The sequence below is a fragment of the Notechis scutatus genome, chromosome 4 (assembly GCF_049901735.1).
Source record: "Notechis scutatus isolate UNSWTSFEM ecotype Mainland chromosome 4, rNotScu1.2, whole genome shotgun sequence".
Lineage (NCBI taxonomy): Eukaryota > Metazoa > Chordata > Lepidosauria > Squamata > Elapidae > Notechis > Notechis scutatus.
Genome location: NC_142012.1, coordinates 44,713,163 through 44,725,622, shown reverse-complemented (window position 1 = coordinate 44,725,622; position 12,460 = coordinate 44,713,163).

Below are 12,460 nucleotides of genomic sequence, written 5' to 3'. Positions count from 1 at the left end.
GCAATGGGTGGCTTGGGTCCCATATATGTTGATTAAAAAATAAACAAACAGATGACTTCCAGGCTTAATTGAAATAATAAAGAGCAGAGGTTCAGTCCACATGGTGTTCTAAACAACTTCCAACATATTAGTGGCAAATGCATCTTAAAATAGTAATGGATTTAGCAGCCCTTATATTATCTTTTGCTTGTAACCTGTGAATTTTAAATTTTAAATGGTTTTCTTAATAAGGAAAAGCCAAATTAGTGTTTATATTGACCACAGTGACATTGGTGGGAAGTGAAGCTAAGTGGTGGGAGAGTGTTAAGCTGGCTAGAGCAGCACAATAACACAAACACTATCTGCAAGTCTTGCACGATTGCAAAGAGGTGCCATTTGTGGCCCACTATTGATTTCATAAGTATGATGAAAGCAGAAATCCTCCATTGACTTCCTGCCTTTCATTGAAAAATAAAAAAGAATTTGTGTAAGTGCATAGGAGGATTTCAAAATAAAAAGCAATAAACAGAATTATATCAATATAAATATTAACATTTATCTAGCAGTATTAAATTTTCCTGTTTAATATTTGATAAAATATTCTATTTTCTGTTAATGTGAAAGATGAAGTTGCATCTATTTAAATGAATTTCAAGTGTATGATTTCTTTATAGCATAACATTTTGTGATATTTTATAAATTAATATAAACTAGCTAAACCCAAAGGATTTTCCATAATTCAATTTAATGCTTTCTATTAAGTGCAATGACCACTCAGATTGACAAATACTGCTAACTCCTTTGCGAAGTGATTTCTAAGTATGCTAAGATCATGAACCAATTCCTTTTGAATATCTTTATTTAAAAAATGTCAAAAAAATCAACCAATGATCTTTTCTTTAGACAAAAAGGCTTTTTTTGCATTTGAGAATGTGCTTTATTACTGACAAAAATGCACTGATCTTTTTTTTTAGTTCATTATTTGACTACACTGAGAGGTATGCAGTTATGTTTGAACCATTTGTTCTCTGTTTAAAGAAGTAAATCTATGTAAACTCATTGGCTATTAGACAGATAAAAGAACTCTTTTGGTTATTCATGCAGTGTTGTTTGAAAAGATACATGAATGTTACATTCCAATTAAATAATAATACAATCTATATAAATAATTTTACAAATCTGGAGGGGAAATAGAATTGTTTAAAATTACCTTCTATTAACCTTACAGAACATTGTCCCAATAAGGCAGCTGTTTCTTTCTATTGTCACAATTAAACTAGTTTGCCCCAGCAAAAGCAATTAGATACAGAATATTTAATAAAAGTAACATTAAAGGGCTATATTGTTGCTTAATTCTGAACTTTTATTAACACCACCAAACAATTCTTGGTCTGTATTTTGAAATAAGAAAAATATGTCAAAAATAGCTGAAAAATAGCTATAGTAAGAGTTATGATTCCTGCAGTAGACTTTGCTATCTCTAAAAATCCAGTTAATTGATTTCAGATCATTTTCATATTTTGCAAATTAGAAATAAAATAAAGCTTTTTGTATAAAGACTTGACATATGGTTCATTGCCACTATATTCCTTTGATTCAATTTGCAAACAAAACAGGCATTTATATAGCATGATCCAGAATTTAGGGATGCGGTGGCTCAGTGGCTAAGAAAGGTCAGCAGTTTGGTGATTTCAAATGCCTAGCACTGTGTAACAGAGTGAACTCCCCTTGTCACAGCTTCTGCCAACCTAGCAGTTTGAAAGCATGTAAAAATGCAAGTAGAAAAATAGGGACCACTTTGGTGGGAAGGTAACTGCGTTCCGTGCGTCTTTGGCATTTAGACTTGCCGGTCACATGACCATGGAGAAGTCTTCGGACAATGCTGGCTCTTCGGCTTTGTAACAGAGATGAGCATTTCCCCCTGGAGCCGGAAGCGACTAGCATGTGTGAGGGAAATCTTTACCTTTACCTTACTATCCAGAATTTGCACAGGAGATAGATAAGGATTAATGACTATATTGAGACAAGTTCATGTTTGCATGTGAGTGTGCATGCACACACACACATTTATTTAAAGTATTTTTATTTTTAAACTAATGAATACATAACAATGTACAAGTCATGAAATATTATGTACCTTAATCAGTTTTAATTCTTAATGTAAGGAAATATACTGTACTTTTCTTTGAAATTAGCCAAAGCTGAAAATAAATAGCTATAGTTCTTTGTTAACTTTCTCCAGGTGTAATTGTAAATGCCAGCTTATTCACAGTTTTGTCATAAATCTTAGACATCTTTAGGTCAAAATTAGTACTCAAACTATTAATCAGTAAAAGAAATTAGAAATGAAGGGGTCAAAAGTTATACCTTGCTGTTGAAATCCTGAAATGTACCCAAGCATATAAGGCAATACCATAGCTTGTGGACATTAACATTCATATATATATATATGAACTCTGTGGTCAGAAAAACATCAGGAATACCAATCTCCTTAAAGTGGAAGCTAAGGATATTATTATGTTACTTCATTCATATGAAAACACTTTCTTGACAAGTTTCTCAGACAAATCAGCATGTAGATCTTAAGACCATCTATTTTAATTGTATTGACTTCTGAGGAGCAATTGCTCCAACCATGCCTCATGGAATTATAACAAACTGAACTGAAAGTTTCAGGATCTGTATAATATATTTGATTACATCATATATGCTCCAACATATATACTGTAAAATATATTTTTCCATCATGGTGTCCAGCTGGAATATGTGCTGGGAACAGATCCTGTTGGTTGGAGGATTTAAATATATTGTGGATGTTTATTGGTTTATTCTGGATGGTGATAAGTGAGTTTTCAGGTAGTTCCAGCTACTGTCTCACTCATGCAGTTTATCTCTTTGGCTGGGCTTAAAGACAATTTGGGAAGTAACTATGTGTGGCACCCGAAACCCATCCCCTTACCCAGAGTGCAGCTTGGAGAAGTAACCCTAGGTGGATTGCAGACAGCAGCAATATTGACTGGATTATTAGATTGTTTGGTGCAGGGGTAAACTGCCTGTCCTGGCTCTGTTTTGAGTAATTAAGTCTTTCCCTGGAGAGGGACTAATACTAAGCTTCACCTACAGAGTTGCTTGAGGAATATGCTGTGCATCTTGCAGATAAAGTAAAGTCACTCATATTCATTGTTCATTGGACTCTGGCCTTGAGCCATAAGCAATGGTTATGGGAGTGCTGTCCTACAGGGCTCTCTGGGGGAAATCTAATACCATTAAACCTGAGGAAATGGATAGGGCCTTTGTAACTGCTAGTTGGCTACATCTGTACTCCTCCTGATTGGTTAATACTGCTTAAGTGAGAACATTTGCTTGAGTCTGAGTGGTAATTACTTCTTTTTTTGATGGAGGGCCTGGTCCTACTGGCTGTTGAGGCAAACATTCATTCTCTTTTCAAGGTAACTTTGCTTGACCCAACTAGCCTGGACAGATTTCGTTCAGTTTCCAACTTTTTCTTTTTAGGTGAGTGTTGTTGCTTGTCAGCTTCAAAATATCCTCAATGAAATGGATTATCTAGATTCCTTTCAGTCAGTGTCCTGGCTGGGACATGGGACTGAAAGGGTATTGAACACACTCTTGAATGATCTCTGGCAGTAACGGAATAGTAGTTCATCTATCTTTCATCTTCTTGACTTCCCAGTGGCTTTTGATAGCAGCCTATCATGCCATCCTTCTGGAACAGCTTCAAGAGTTAGGGGTGGACAACACTGCATTGTTCTGGTACTTTCCTTTCCTCTGACGTTGGTTCCAATCATAATTAATGGAGGGGTAAATGTAACTCTTCTTTATGGAGTGTGTCAGAGCTCAGTTAAGCTGAGCCAATGGTTTGGGATGGAATATCATCAATATGCTGATGATACTCAGCTTCATATTCTCTATCCTGCGCTACCTGAGGAATGTTGTGAATGTTCTGCCCCAGTGCCTGGAGGCTGTATGAATTGGATGGGTGACAATGGGCTTTGACTCAACTAAGCAAGAGTGAGGGGCTCTGGATATTTGGGGCCTTTGTTAATAAGGGTCTCCTATCTTCGTCTCAAATGGGGTGGATTTCAAAATAACTTCTGAAGATTTCATAAAAACTTTAAACACTGTCCAAAACAACATGATCAGAGTGGTAAGAAGTTTTAGTCGCAAAATGCTTTCTAAAAAATTCCAATCTTCAGCTATTTCTGGAAAGTTAAGTTATTGTATTTGCCTAACTTTAAGAGGAATGGGACCAGGTCTTGCTTGTCTCATTGACCCATCCCACCAATCAAGCAGGGAAAGAATGTTCCAGACTCCATTGGCTAAATAATTTTTCCTGGTGGGGTCTAGGAAGAGCCTTCTCTGCTGGTGGCCCATCCTATGGAACATCTTGTCCCCAGAGATTAGGCATGCCCCCACTTTTTGGAAAAGCACCAAGACCTAGCTCTGTCAACTTATAAGGAGTTCTAAGAGTGGCAGAGAGGTATTAAATTGTATAAAACCAGACACATCCTAGAAGCTAAAATCATAAGACCATATCTTATTTACTTTGGTCATGTCATGTATGCAAATTCATTGGAGAAGGCAATGCTGCTAGAAATGGTTAATGGAACAAGAAGGAGGGAAAAGCAAAGAGCATGCCTATTTGATAACATCAAATGTGATACAAAGTTGAATGTGCAACAATTAAAAGAAGCCCATGCTACCCTGTCAAGCACAGCATCACTTACCTATAAAGTCATCAAAAATCAGACACAACTAACTGGTTAAAACAATAACAACTTTTATTGAATATGCCTTGGTATTCACACTTGTACATTATTTTGAATTATTCATTTGGTTATGAAATTGGAATTAGAACACTACTATATTCATTCTTTCAGCCATGCTGACAACTTCCATGCTGAAGATCTCTTTCCACAGTTTTTCTTGCTTTGAATACAGACAACTGTCCTTTTCCTCCTTCTCTTTAGGCAATATATAAAAAGCTGTCCTATATACCTTTATTTGCATTTTACTTATATTTCTTACCCTTTATAGTTCTCTTAACATTATGCTTACTATTATCCCTTCTGATCATCTGACTATACCAACTTCAGGATTGTCCAGAATCTTTTTGTTACATAAAATTAAAAGCTTATCTGACCTATGGCAATTTATTACTTCCACATGGTGCTATTTTTATTTTTATAAAAAACAATCAACTGGTGAGAAGAAGAAAAATCAAACTATTAAGAATAAGCAGTAATATTTTTTTCCTTAGGTATGTAGAAAAAGATGGAGAGATACTCTCATAGTTAGAATTTCCACTTAGGATTGCTTACTTTCACTTATGTTTCTTCTACAGGGCAAAAAAACATGCATTGGACAGTCATGGCAATACTTCAATATGCTACTCACCTTTTCTGGAATCTGCAACAAAAATGATTAGGCATATAGCATAACTAAGAAGCAGTTAAGTACAATAGTTTCTGTTGGATAACTGAACTGTGGTGCATAAGGTATTGATCACCTAAATAGGACAAACCTTATCTTCTCACTTCCTTAACTGTGCTGAATAGTGTGATCAAGATTACTCAATTATATCAAGATTACTTAATTATATTATCAGCATTAACCAGTGTGAGAAGTCAGCAAGTAAATAAAATGGTGAAACAAACAAGTACCAGGCTGCCTATCAAGTCATTTGAAAAGTTGAGTGAGGAGCTATCTATCTTCTTTTGCTCATTGTATTCTTTCTGGATCAGCCAATTAACTTCCTTCTGCTTTCAACAGAGCACAGGAATGAATTCATACATTACACAGTGCAATAAGCCACAGCCAAGCATGGTTTAACATTATATGAATACACAAATGAACAGTTTGTGTAACAGACAGATAAGCAAGTGAAAATAGTATCAGCTAAGATTCACACTGTCTTCCTTTTGCCATTTATGAAGGGCAGAGAGTTGGTTTTCCAAGTAGTAACTTTATTATTTTTATGTCTAGGGAAATAACTTAAGCAAGAGAAAAAGATATCTACTGATATTTCCATGATCAAGAGGCACACCAAATTATGAGAGTGGATAGGTGCTCAACATGCCCATTTATTTAGTTGACTGGATTTGTACACCTTCAACCATGAATTCAGCTTTTAAATCAGCTGTGACATAGCACAATGAGCCACAAAGTAGTCAAGTAGTTTTACATTTTAACTTAGAATATTGTGTGATAATCTACACAGAGGCAATTTGGTCCAGGTAAATTTGCTGAACCATATTCAATTGAATAAACAATTAAGTTGGCTCTACAATATACTAATGTATAAAACATAGTTTGTGACCAACCATAGTTGGGTTCACTCAAAAGCCAAGGCCAAATAAAACATATAACTGTATTTAAAAAGATTGACCATTGGTCCTTCATTTTATCAGAGGTTTGGAATAACAATGGTAGTAATCTCCAGTTAGTCAGATACACACTCCTCTAAAGTGTGTTATTTGCTTGTATATTCTGTCATATGAAACAACAGGCTAAAATAGACAATCATCCAGGAATACTCTCCATCTTTAACTTTGTAATAAATCTCCCATATAGCTTGTGAAGCTTATTCAATCTTCATTTATTGAACAAACCACAGTATCCTGGTTCACAAAAATATGTATACAGCTTAAAGTGTTGGACCAAACCTGAGAGACTTAGATTTAAGTCTCTACCTTCCACCATTTAATGACCAATAAGGTCATTAAATGTTGGTCAGTCTGTTAGTTCATGTAGGACTGGGAAAAGTTCATGTAGGTATTTGGGAAAAACTGAAGCTTAGAATGCCAGAAAATATGGGTTATAAAGCTACTAAAAGAGAAATCAATTGAGGACAAGAGCTCAAACAAATAAGTCACTTTTTGAAATGGCTCAATGCATAAAATCAACATTGCATATTTACATTAGTTGGGTCAATTCCTTCCCTATAAGCCCAAAACACAGGACAAATGGTGATTGACCCTTCAGTTCCAATGCAGACCCAACAGTCTGCAACGCTTGCACAGAGATAACAAAGTTTCCCTGTCAGTAGCTCTATAATTGCATTTTTCATATTATGAATTGCATAGCTCATAAGCAGCATGAAGAGCATCTTATGCATTCCTAAAAGTGACAAATGAAGAAAGGCTATGAAAAGTGGGGAGACTTATTGATTTAACTAGGAAATCCGCCTCTCACTCAGTGTCTTTCACAGCTTCCGTTGAAAAAGGAGGAAAATGAAGCGCGTGTGTACAGACTATTTACTGGTTGATTCAAAAAAATTCAACAAGTGTTCCCCTTTTCAAAATCAAAGCGGCAACGTTATACACCAAACACCTGCAGCTGGCTAGTAAGCATCCCTGCTCTTTATAAAAGTCCAACTTCTTCTTTTCCATCAGCTTAAATGCCTACACCGTTCCCTCAAAACGCGATTCACCTGCCCTCCCCGACTCCTCTGGGTAACCCCGCCCGACTTTACTCTTCCAGCAGCAGCAACCCCTGCCACACACCCACCCACGCGGCAAGGGGGAATGAGCCCACTCCTATCGTCACGTGCTCCTGGTGTCCTCTCTGAAAGGGTTTATGTAGCCCATTCACAAGCGTAAGCGCCACGCTGAGAAGCCAAGTCGTGATATACCTTTAAGGCACATGAGCGGGAGGGCGCGAGAGAAGCCCTGCCGGCGCATCGCTAAAATCCTTCCATTAACAATGGCAAACTCGCCTCCGTGACTAAGGGGCATTCTGATGGGAGCGCTGCTCCAGAGGAGGTTAATGAGAGAAACCGCAAAGACTAAGCGGCAGCTGAGAGCTCGCCGGCGACGAGAAAGCAGAGAGAAGCTGCCACCAGCAGCGGTTCTTGAAGGCTCGTAGGTTTCAGGAGCTGCTTACTGCTACGCCAGTGCCCTCCGCAGACCGTGCGCGTATCCTGCCTTGCCCGCTCAGCCCCTCGGGTGCTGGGAAGGCAGCTCGTCTCCTCTCCTCTCCAGCATCTGGAAGAAGCTGCTGCGAAAGACACCCCGCTCTTTCCCTTTCTGCCGCTGGCCGAGCTCTTCGGCTTTTTCGCCACAGTCCATTTTTGCCCCGTTTCCCCACCTCACTCGCGTCCGGAATCAATTGCAGCTGCTGCCGAAGCTGCGAGAGAGCAAGTAGCGAGCGAGTGGGATTGACTGAGGTGGGCGGGAGAGCTGTCTGCAGCCATCTAACCTCGTCGCCCATCAAGAGGTGAAGGAACCCGTCTGCGAAGGTGGCGCCTACGCGCAAGGCGACAGGATCGGACGGCGAGGGTCTCCTCCCGTGACTGATGCGGCGAAGTTCTCGGCAAACGTGTTGCACGTCGCCGGCAGCTCCTACCTGCGCCTTTGAAGCGCGGCTCCAGGAGAACTGGCCTTGAGGGAATCCGGGCTGCGGCGGTTTCTCGGATGGGCGCCTTGTTTTGCCTGCTCTAAGGCTGCCACAGACCCAGACACAGGTACGTTCGTCTGTGGCTCCGCCGTGGTGGAAGGTGATGGGGTGGGATGATGGAAAGACATTCTCCCCCCCCCCCCTTCCACACACACACCCGGGTTAAGAGAGCGGACTGTGTGTCAAACTTTACTTCTGCCTTGCACATGTTATTGGCAGCGTCTCCCCTGCCGCCCTCTCCTGTTCCCCACCTCTTTTTCTCATTTGGGCGAGACTGAGCGGCGTGAAGCGTTTGCGCTTTAAGGAGAAGCCAAGACCCTCCTCCGCCGTGGGAGCCGCTCGCACCTTCTATTACAGGGATGGCTCAGATTCCCACTTTCTAGTGTACTTTGCTTGTTGCTCCATCAGGAGAGTTCAGTTCCGTTGGTTTGGCAGGCAAGTTTTGCTAAAGTGGCGAAGTTTGACCTCCTTGGTAGCTGCTATTTCGTTTTAATAAAGTGGGGAGGGAGGGGTTCATTGTCTCTCGCTCTCTTCCACCTCCCCTCCCCCAATTTTAAGACATAAGTTGTCGCAATAAAGGCAGTCTTAATTATAAACTCCCTTTTAGCTTCTCATGCATCCAAAGTCTGAAGCTAATATCTTTAGGTAATGTCATCTTTAGTCTGATGGAATAATCTAATAGCATGCAGAGTTTGAAGCCAGGTAAATGTCTTTCCTAGTAGATTTACGTTTGTAAAACTGTTTTTGGCCTGCTTTAAAGGGTACATTTCTCTTGAATGCTTGTAGTGGTTTGATGTGGATCATCCCCATAAAAATAGAGAATAAAACGTTTTTGTAGGAGAAAATGTTTCTTTTAAATGACTTTAAAAGAACAATATAAAGCTATGTGAATTTTGAGTAATAAAGCAGATAAAAAAAATGCTGTAGCCACCTGCTGAATTGCTTCATGGTACTTGCCTCCCACCCCCTTATAAAAGAGTATTGTAAAGACATCCAGCAGATGGAGCAGTGAAAAATACAGAATAGGCTCTTCATATAATAAACAGTTGCTATGTAATCATAGCTTAAAAATGTGATTTTTTTTAAAAAGGGGGGGAATACTATGCTGCTTCCCCAATGAGAGTATGCTCCTTGCTGTAAATGTTGGTTATGACATACCTGGAATTGTTTTATTTATTTTATGTGAAATTTTGTAAGACATCTGTCTCAGGTGTATTTTTTTACTATTAACAATTATGGTGCAATTAATTGTTGCGTATGACAACATTGGTAAATGGGTATTGTCATTTGCTCTAGGAAGGTAGCTCTTATTTGGCTAACTACAGAAATGTAACTGTTGAATCAGATAAGGTGAGCCTCTAATTTAGGCAGGTATAATTGGAAAGCATGCCAGTTTGCTCTTGATAGTTTTAAGTGATTATACTCATTAACTGTTTAATTCACTATCACAAATTTATCCTGTGTTCTGAGAATGAGTCATTCTGTTGGTTGCTATGTTACAACAATAGAAACTTTTAAAACAAAAAGCTACCAAAACCCTGAAAATAGCTAAAGATGAATTTTTGTTGTTCTACTTTTCAGGCAAGAAGATGATATTCAGCAGGCTGTTATAGTTTATCTGTATTGCAAACTTCATTGCAAGCTTAGAGTACATTTTTTTTATTTAGAAGCTTTTTTTTTTAATTAACGTGCATTACAACTACACATCTAGTTAAAGTTTATAATTAGTCTACAATGGAACATGAATGCTTCTAATCTAAGCTAACTATCAATTATCTCCCTTTTTGTTGGTGTATTAATCCAATTACTTAAGTGTGATAACAGCTAAAGTTTGTACACTTCATATAATTGATTAATCACATGTTTTATTCCCTATTTCAATAGATATATATCAATGTTTGACATAATTATGCCCTTTAATAACTAGTAACTATGAGTTTTTCTTGTCCTTTAAGTTTTAGAAGTAATATTTGATAAAATCCTGGTTTAGTGATTTTACAGTTACAAGTAAATTGATAATGAAATCTGACATACGAAATTGGATCTCTCTTTCCCTCCCTCCCTCTCTCTCTCTCTCTCTCTCTTTATCTTGTCTTGATCTATGTTTTCTAAAACTGACTTTATATCTGAAATTGTGTGGTCTTGTTAAGATTATTGTTCAAAAGTTCTATAGGATTTTAAAAACTAAGCTTTAAATGGAAATGTAAAAGTTAGTGTGCTAATTTGTGAAAGACTCCTGGAAAAACAAATGTATAGCATTAGTAAAGATACACATTTCCTGAGCTATTTTCTAACATATATTTAGAAAAAATCTTTGCATATTTCAAATTGGTATAGTCAGAACCAAGTTTCTGCAATACTTAAATATGTAGAACTATATTATTTTGAAAAGTTAAATCATAACTTACTTGAACAAAGGTGTTGTAGTGGAACTATGATTCATGAGCTAAGATGGTATTCTACCAATGTTTTCAAAAATGAGAATAGATTGAATTCCGTTGAAATTAATGAAATAAAATCAATTAAAAAAAACTAAATTCTAGGATTACTCATTAAATTACACATTGAATTCATAAGAAAAATATTCTTCAGATAACTTTTTATTCTCAGTGTATTCTCATGACCACTAGAAATCTAATTGTTACGAGTGTCTTATGCCACTTTATTTCATCTGCTGTATAGGTATTATTTGGGAAGATAATGAAAAGCATGGGTTTCCTTGCTGGTGTGAATATTAAAAAATAGTTTTCTCTGTATTTGCATATTATGCTGTACCTGAGTAGTACCATATATAATACTGATAGTTACAATATGCAGAAGTTGATGAAAAGTGAAAAAGTTCTTCAGAGATAGTAAAGTTGGTCTTGTTAAGAAATAGGAAAAAATAATAGTATTAAATTTTGTCAGTGTGTTTTTAAATGTGGGTCAGATTTAAACTAGAAATACTGTTCCATTCTATATATATTTCATCAGCAATAACTCTGTCTTTAGAGTGCAGGTTAATCCAGCTTCTGGTCAGTTGCTTTCAGTGAAATTGTATGAATAACTTGTGATTTAGTCCTCTGCATGGAAACTCAGAAAGTCATTAGGTTTTATTCCTAGGTAATTATGTGAAGGATTTGCAGTCTATATTGATTTAAAGATGTTCTATGCTTTCATTCCTAAAATACTTGTATTCAGAATTCCTGTAGCTAATAGTGCAGTGTTTCATTTCCCTCATTAAGACAATTTATTTGATTAGGTATTCCTGTAAGAAGCAAATTTTTACAACAAAAGCTATTATTTTTATATCATAATTTTATCAAGGTTACATTGCTTTTTTTTTTTCCAAAAAAACCCTTGCTTTTAAATATATACAAGTATTTTTATCTAAAATTATTTTGGAAAAAGTTTCATTTATTTTTTTATCCTGTAAGATACTTATCAATGACACAATAGATATTGTTCTGTACGTACATAAATCCTTTATTTTGTTGGAAGAATGGCATTTTAATAGTTCCATTGGGATAAATTTATGCCACATATATCTAATCTGCTTAATGAAATATCAATTCAGTTCAACCTGATTTCTAACTAGATATAGAATTATTCTACAATCAAACTAAAATTCATAATTACTATGAAAATTTAACCACCAGATATTTTCACAAATATTGAAAAGTTTATTGATTATTCCAGCTGAAAAAGGGCTGGAATAGAGGGCTATCATTATACTTTTCAATTGCCTTATTCTAGAGAAAGTTATGAACAACATAATTCACAATATCTCAGATTAAATTGTCATTATCTACTAAGGCTTGAATGGAGGCTATTCCAAAAATGAATAATCTGACTTCTTGAACATTAGTGGAGGCAAGGGTTATATTAAGAAATACATGGCTTGTAGAACTATAGTTTTACAATAAAAATTCCTGATCTGTAAAACATTTAAATCTGATGATATTGTATGCAACATGTATTCTGGTTTAGAATTCACTGCTGGTTGAATTAAATCAGCATTTCCCCCAAAAAAATATTTCATTTTTTGATTGATTTGTATGTTTTATGTGTAGAGAAATTTGGTATA